The following is a 9,353-nucleotide window of genomic DNA, read 5'->3' on the forward strand; positions in this document are numbered from 1 at the left end:
AAATGTTGCATTTCAACCTTCTTGTGTCAAAAAGAAAGTCAACATTACGGGACTTTCGGACATTGCATGGTGTTAATTGTTGTGATGCTCCATGGTAGCTGAGTTAATCTTGTCAAACCAAGCCAGCAATTGGTGAGATGCATAGAGTTCTAAGGCCAACTGGTACCATTATTTCTGCTGGGCAGACTTGTCCTATACATGCATCATACATTTATGTTTAGCATGTTCCTATAGAAACAGGATGACACCTTCCTATATGGGGATATCTATATATGGAAAATACATAAAGGCATATTCCTAAATTCATTAACATCGGTCGGCTTAACCCAAATATATTGTAGATATTGATTCGATATTGTATAAGGCAATCGATAAAGGAAACCTGTTTTCGAAATCGTCAATCAATGTTTCTACTCAAATTCTTCCTTTTAATTTTTTGTACCGATGAATGTGATTGCAACTCATACAGAAATGCTAAATAATCAAACGAACGTTAACATACAATATCATTAAAATATCCTCACTTTTCTTATTTTATTCCATCCTCTCAATTACAAGCATGCGCGTGAGAAGACTAGTAGGTGGAAAATAAGCTGACCGCAGAGCAACGTCTTCAGCTAGCTCCTGTTCTGTGGTCCAGCAGGACATGTAATGTCCAATGTTTAATATATTATCCAAAATGTAAACATGTTTCTTTAAGGATTATTTCCAATCATATACTGTAAATCAATTATATTTCGCGTGGGATTTATTTTCGCGTTAATATGCCACCAGAGTCAATCGCGAATTGGGATGGCGATCAAGCCATCGCTTACCGATATTGAAATCGTGCCGGCTCCATGACTTTAATATCTCATCATTCGCAAATTTAAAGTCATTTCTAAATCGCATACGCGAAATCATTTATTCGTAAATATGCCTGAAGAGGTTAGTGCGCGAAATAAAGTATTTGCGAAATCTGAGTGATTTACAGTAAGTATATGGACTTCTTCGATTGCGTGTAATGTGAGATAACAATGGAATCCGTGGGAAATTACGACAGAGAGTGAGAGGAATGTGTGATACGATACGTTGTCAGAGAAGAATAAACCCACAAGACGTATATCATTTAAACAAACTTAAATCTAGCAACCCAAGTTACAAATCAAGTTCATGTCTGCATTTCTTTTCCTCAATGTCAAAATCAAAACCAAGCTTAAAAATCTGAAACCAATGTATCTAATAACGAGTTATCTTGGATATAACCTTCCTCACAGAAGCAGATATATAACTTTGGAGTAATTCTTGAGCTGCATCGTTGAGAATTTTGCAGGCTATACTGATACAGTAACACATTTCCTAAAACATAAACTTTTATGTTTAATTTTAAAAAGTCTCTCAGTCAGTCAGTGATTTTAAGAATCGATCAATATGATGAAAATGAAGTATGGTAACCGGATATAGCCGTGTACACATTTGGACACCTCTTTCGACATGATTTTTATGTTTTTGAAACCTATGTATTCAGCGGCAACTTCATACAAACAAAATCAATAATGGCTGTTTCAGAATTAACAAATGTCAATAAAACTCCAAGTACCTTAAGAGTAATAAATAGTAATAACTTTGCCTACTTTACCGTACATTTACCTTGTTTGACAGCTTTATGGAGGGACTGATAGGCATATACAGTGTACATATATATATCTCTTCTTTCTTTTTTTTAAGATTCGTGTTTTTTGGGGTTTTTTTTTCTTTCTTTTTTTCTTTCTTTTTTTTGGGGGGGGGGGGGGGGGGGGGGGGGATCATGCACAATAGCTATAGGTCCTCGCATAATGTAGTTTCGAACTGACTTTCTTTTTCTGTGTACACCGAAATACCAATAACGCATTCTGTGTTTCAACTTAAAACTTCACTACCTTTCAAAGGTATGCAGTGACGTGACAGTGTATTGAATGTCATAAGGTCACATGATTAACTCTCGTCAGCATACATTTAACTGATGATCTCTTAAAAAAATAAGGTTAATCATTCATATGAAGCATGATTATGACTATTGGTCCTAATATTGAAGTTTGGAGAACTCCAATTTTTACATTTCTTGAGCTACACAATGTATAAAGCACATTTTGAAATTTTTAGATTGCAAAAAAATCACTGATTATCCTAAAGCATTGTAGGACTTGAGTTTGATGGTTAACAGATAGGACTTTGTTAATTTCTTTGCTGGTTTTATCGCCCCGTGAACAACCAGGTTCATTTTGAGGTCATGTATCCTTGTAGTAGTTGGTGACTACCTCAATGAACAACATACGGGATATCCGTCACATGCCAGAGCTATAGGACTAAAGTGTGTTGCCAAAGGACACAGCCACAAACCGAAAAACACGAACTGAAACGAGTAGGAAGCGGTGAACCAAGTCCCACGAACCTTCACCTGAAGTAACGTGGCCGGCGCTCTACCGACTGAGTACCCCCACCCCAACCTACCACTTATCCCCTACCCCCTCTCCCGACTTGCTTGGTTCGACGCTCCATGCTCGTGGCGGATGGTTTCTCGTGAAGCTGCTTCGATGGTGGTTGTGTCCTTGGGAAATACACTTAATGGTCTGGATGGCATGCGACGGGAATCCCGTATGTTTTACAGTGAGATAGTCCTTATGAATGTCAAATTTGCTCTATTTCTCAATAGTAATATTAATATTTCTGCGCACCCTCATCCCATATACGGGATATTCAAGGGCTTGTTTCCAATATTATAAGTATCTTTCTTAAGATAACGTTATTTCGTAGAGAAGAATGATAAATCTAGAATAATGTATGTACCAATCGGACAGTTTCGGGCTTCTCTGTGTTTAATTGTCCGGGCCTTTCCGGGCCTTTCCGGCTTGCCTGATCAATAGACACGCGATATTAGGAGCAACTTTCGATCAAATTTAGCGAATGATAGAGTAGAGACGAAAATGAATTAAATCAATATCCATATACATCGAAAGCAACATTAACAAGAAATATCTTTAAAAAAGATAAACGGCATAGTTTAAATGCTGGTGGTTATAACGTAAATAAATCAACGAACTAATGCGTTTCAACACGGACAACAAAATTATATCAGTTTGAATCATTTTTGGTGATAATAAGACTACATTTGAATCAGGAATATAATTTTATCAATGTAGTATATGAAAATAAACATCCACTTATTCAGCTTGCATTCAATCTTAACTTTGTTTCGTTTTAAACTGCATATCTGCATATTGCATTTACCGCTACATTGACCAATCACATACTTCATCTTGACGAGTAACGCCACATGTCGCGTCATATCCGGGACCAAAAGAATGCCGAAAAAGCTTAATTTAAGAATAGCTCGATGCGATAGAATAATCGTGATGATTTATAACTTTCTGTGAAGCCGGGTCAACATATCAACGCCATTACATTGCAGAACATAAGTGTTTGTGGTCTAACATCCGGGATACGTGAACATGCAAGTATCCTGACCTGCTGAAATAAATCACAATACGCATGTTACGAATGAGAACAATACGTTACAAATTTTTTTAATGCAGTATAAGAAGCGTGCGTACCAGACGAACTTGGTGAAATAGCAGACTGACATTCCACAGAAGATGATAAGCTTAAGTATTTTCCTTCTAGCGTTCTGTTTCTTCAGCGATGTCAATTTCAACAAGCACTAAATTTATCTCTTAAGTTCCATCTTACGTATCGATCATCTAAAATCATTGATCAGACAAATGTGACCCAATAGAAGTAGCTGTCTTTGACAGAAGTTTTCTATAGTTATATTTAGAGATGCGATGTGCGATGAAATAGGTTGAAAAATAAGTTTCTTTCAACAAATTTATTTTGAAGTCGAGAATGCGATGTACACCACTGGGTTGTATGCAGTACACCTGGGTAGACTGGATTACCTGTTTTAGTACCATTTATCTCCGCTAGGCTGCGCTCATGAATACGAAGACAGGTCAGGGCCGCCATCTTGGTCAGGATCTTGACCAAGTGAACTCTGATTGGACAGTTCAATTGACGAATCAGTTGAACGTTGGAATTCCCCAAATATGTTTATATTAGGAACAATAACCAGTAATAACATGGTTCACACATGGTTAAACGACCGAGCACTGCACACAAAGAATAAAACAATGAAATGTCAAACATCTCGACCTCCAACCCACTTTAAAATTGTTGTGGGATAACATTTAATTAAAAACTAAGGTTGCAAAATGTCGAAGTTCCTACCAAGTGTTTACAAATTCAACATTGATGCAGACGACATCCGCTGTGGGGATGTCTTTGGGGATGTCTTTGGGGATGTCTTTCCGGTTTTATTTATATCGGCCAATCAAAATGACAGGATCTATAGCCCTGACCTGTCGTTGCATTTTCGAATCGAAGCCTAGCCGAATGTAGAAAAATTACGGCAGGTAATCCAGTCAATACACCTGGGTAGAGTATCCGGAACTCCTCGTTTTTTCTCTCAAAAATACACGTGTATTTTTTCAATCGGAACATCTCGCCTCCGTCTAGTTTCGGCGAAAATGACGAGTGGTTCCGATCGGTTTATTTAAAAAATAAATAACTAACAACAACAACAGCAAAAACAACAACAACAAAAAAACCAACAACAAAAAAAAAAACAAAAAAAAACGAGGAGTTCCGGATGCTTGGTAGAGATGATTATACTAATTGTAAAAAAAACCCTCTCGTGTGTGTTGTGATACATTTGTGTGACCTTCCCGTTTCACTCAAATATAGCACAGTTTAAATGTCTCCGCGGAATAATAAAGTTCGTATGATCGCACGGAGATATACGAAGGCAGATCACGTGGGTACCGACGATGAGGAAAGGTTTATTTGCGGATCATATAAATACAATCGTCACAGCGTTCTAAATGTTTTCGTTGATCGAAATACAAGAAATAAATGGGTTTGTAATTTGTAACGATGGTATGATTGAACTTGCTAGCTTTGAAAGACTAGCAGTGTAATTATCAAATGCCATATTATTTTCTGGGGACGAATTATATTGAAATGACATATGTGGGGTTTCCTATTCAGTTTCAAAATGTCACCAGGACCAGTTTCATCCTTTCAGCGATGATCATAATACGGAGACGAATATCATTCAGTTCAAACATGGTGGACACTCGCACGTAAAGGTTTCTCACGTGTTACCGTTATTCCTATAACCATTTAGTTGGACACTTGTGACTTTGTTGTTATGACAGACAACGATAACAGCCTCCTTAAGAACTTCGTGGTTCGACAAATTACAAAAATGTAAACATCCGATGATAAACGTTTAAAATCACGATATGAACCTTTGAAGTCTTATTCTGTAAGTAGGCGATTGGTAAAAAAGACCAATGTTTTAATCGTTATGAAATCTTGTTATTTTATCCAAAGTGACATTGACCTTTGACCCCTGACTCTTAAAATAATTGTTTCGTCCCTCATTCGTCACCCCTTTGACCCCATTACTTACCACACATCATTACATATCACACATCCTGGATAACATAACAAGATTTCATAACGATTAAAACACGGGTCTTTTTTACCAATCGCCTACTTACAGAGTACACGAAGTTACCTTAGGTCGAAAACGCGAGATTAGGTAAACGCGAAGGCGAGGGAGGGGAAACGCAAGAACGCCAGAACGTGAAAGTGCGAAAACGCGAGATTGCGTAAACGCGAAGGCGAGGGAGCGAAAACGCGATAATGCGAAAACGCGACGGCGAGATTGCAAGATTTTATATTTGGCCCTATCAAGCTACCATACGATACAGTGAATCGCCAATCTCACACAGTCAGATTTGAAGACCTTGAATAGATCTCAGGGTCATTTGTGTGTTACCAGGTGATGTTCCGTTCGCCTCCTGGTGTCCTTGTGATTCCGGGACACATTTAAAATACAAATGATGTGTATAGATACATTTTAATAAACAGATAAATCAGTCATCTAAAAGCTACCACCACGTGGTATTGATGAGGATGATTAGATACATCAATGTTTTACATATTTTTGCATTAAATCTTCAAAACTGATCATTACTTAGCTAATCTACATATCCGTCATATATAGATATGTTTCTGTACAGATAGTAACAACCTATATTTATCGATTATTTAATTTATACAGTACGTGCGATCTCAGCGATCAGCAAGTCTTTATTAATTCTAGAATTAATTCGAGAGTTAATGAAAACTCTTATTTGAAAAAAAAAATGTCCTTGGTATATATTAATAGGTAATTTTGTCTGATAGACGTTTATTAGCATTAACCGTTGTTAAGTATTTGCATCATTTTTCCTCTTAATGAACATAAAAATCAAGCATTTTGAAGATCAATTGAATTCAATTAAAATCACACGGATTTAGAAAAAACATTAAATTGAATGTAAATTACACGGGGGGGGGGGGGGGGGGGGGGGGGGGGGGGGGGGGGATACTAGTGCAAATGGATGTATCACATCAGCTTGTAAAACAGCTTTTGGCTAAACCATAAGTTCGTCCGTTCAAATATTCAGGGTGAAGTGGCGAGCAAGTCGTTTTGCGTACGTACATGTATCCAGGTCAGGCCAGTTCGATTTAATTCAATGTTCTTGACATTAATTCCGGCCTATGACAACAGGTGATGCCATATGACGCTAAAATAGTGTTTAAATAATTTGTGTGCACGATCTAATGTTATAAAATTCGTGTTGGGGAATAAAACTAAAGACTGTTCTATCTAAAATCTTTTTCCTTTATAAATATTGTCTATACGCAGACAGACGAGTGTGATATGTAAGGATATGTTATATATAGCGATGTGTGATAAGTAAGGATGTTTATGTTATGTAAGGATGTGTGATATGTAAGGATGTTTATGTTATGTAAGGATGTGTGAGATATGTAAGGGTGTGTGATATGTAAGGATATGTTATATGTAAGGGTGTGTGATATGTAATTGTGACTTGTCAAAATGTGTGATTGTCAAAGATGTGTGATATGTAATGATGTGTGATATGTAAGGGTGTGTGATATGTAAGGATGTGTGATATGTAAGGATGTGTGTGACTTGTCAAAATGTGTGTGATAGGTAAGGATGTGTGATATGTAATGATGTGTGATATGTAAGGATGTGTGATATGTAAGGGTGTGTGATATGTAAGGATGTGTGATATGTAAGGATGTGTGTGACTTGTCAAATGTGTGTGATATGTAAGGATGTGTGATATGTAATGATGTGTGATATGTAAGGATGTGTGATATGTAAGGATGTGTGATATGTAAGGATGTGTGATGATGTGTGATATGTAAGGGTGTGTGATATGTAAGGATGTGTGATATGTAAGGATGTGTGATATGTAAGGGTGTGTGATATGTAAGGATGTGTGATATGTAAGGATGTGTGATATGTAAGGATGTGTGATATGTAAGGGTGTGTGATATGTAAGGATGTGTGATATGTAAGGGTGTGTGATATGTAAGGGTGTGTGATATGTAAGGATGTGTGATATGTAAGGATGTGTGATATGTAAGGATGTGTGATATGTAAGGGTGTGTGATATGTAAGAATGTGTGATATGTAAGGATGTGTGTGACTTGTCAAAATGTGTGTGATAGGTAAGGATGTGTGATATGTAATGATGTGTGATATGTAAGGATGTGTGATATGTAAGGGTGTGTGATATGTAAGGATGTGTGATATGTAAGGATGTGTGTGACTTGTCAAAATGTGTGTGATATGTAATGATGTGTGATATGTAATGATGTGTGATATGTAAGGATGTGTGATATGTAAGGATGTGTGATATGTAAGGATGTGTGATATGTAATGATGTGTGATATGTAAGGGTGTGTGATATGTAAGGATGTCTGATATGTAAGGATGTGTGATATGTAAGGGTGTGTGATATGTAAGGATGTGTGATATGTAAGGATGTGTGATATGTAAGGGTGTGTGATATGTAATGATGTGTGATATGTAAGGGTGTGTGATATGTAAGGGTGTGTGATATGTAAGGATGTGTGATATGTAAGGATGTGTGATATGTAAGGATGTGTGATATGTAAGGATGTGTGATATGTAAGGATGTTTATGTTATGTAAGGATGTGTGAGATATGTAAGGGTGTGTGATATGTAAGGATATGTTATATGTAATGATGTGTGATATGTAAGGATGTGTGATATGTAAGGATGTGTGATATGTAAGGATGTGTGATATGTAATGATGTGTGATATGTAAGGGTGTGTGATATGTAAGGATGTCTGATATGTAAGGATGTGTGATATGTAAGGGTGTGTGATATGTAAGGATGTGTGATATGTAAGGATGTGTGATATGTAAGGGTGTGTGATATGTAATGATGTGTGATATGTAAGGGTGTGTGATATGTAAGGGTGTGTGATATGTAAGGATGTGTGATATGTAAGGATGTGTGATATGTAAGGATGTGTGATATGTAAGGATGTGTGATATGTAAGGATGTTTATGTTATGTAAGGATGTGTGAGATATGTAAGGGTGTGTGATATGTAAGGATATGTTATATGTAAGGGTGTGTGATATGTAAGGATGTGTGATATGTAAAGATGGGTGTGATATGTTATGCTTAGTTCACACCAACGGCGAATGCAGCGCTTTAAATTAGCGAGCAAAGCGCCGTCATTTTTGTTTTCTTTTCAAACAATATCACGATCTCTTACGCTCTGATACGCTCCGATACGAATTGGTTGCCGCTTTGGGGACGAATTATTTCCCGACTTGTAACGGTTCCTCACGCTTGAAATCACGCTTTGATAAGCTTTATTACGCTTTTATGCGATTATGACGCTTTAAATCAGGCTCTGATACGGTTTTCAAGCTCTGTTATGCATTGTTACGCTTTGTTAAGCTCTGTTACGCATTGGAAAATGTCGAGATCGCCGATTTCATGCGGCTTTTCATCAAAAGCCTATATAAAGATGCTGCAGATCCACAAAATCATTGCATCTTTGAACCAAGCTCTGTTAAGCTTTCCTACGCTTTGAGTCAAGCTTTGCTGAGCTTTGTTATGCTTTGTTAAGCTTTGATACGCTCTCGGCGCTTTTATCAATTCGTCACAGAGCGCGCAATTTTTTTTAACAGTTTAAAAATTTTTGGCGCTCTAGCCGAATGTCCAACTTTACTCCAAGCTTTCCCACGATCTATTACGACCCTGACGCTTTAATCAAGCTTTGTTACGCTTTGGTGCCGCTTTACACGCCGCTTTAAAGCGCCATCAAAGCGCCGTTGGTGTGAACTATGTTTAAGAATTTTTGTGACTTGTCAAAATGTGTGATTTTCAAAGATGTGTGATATGTAATGATGTGTGATATGTAA

The sequence above is a fragment of the Pecten maximus genome, chromosome 9, assembly GCF_902652985.1.
Source record: "Pecten maximus chromosome 9, xPecMax1.1, whole genome shotgun sequence".
NCBI classification, from domain to species: domain Eukaryota; kingdom Metazoa; phylum Mollusca; class Bivalvia; order Pectinida; family Pectinidae; genus Pecten; species Pecten maximus.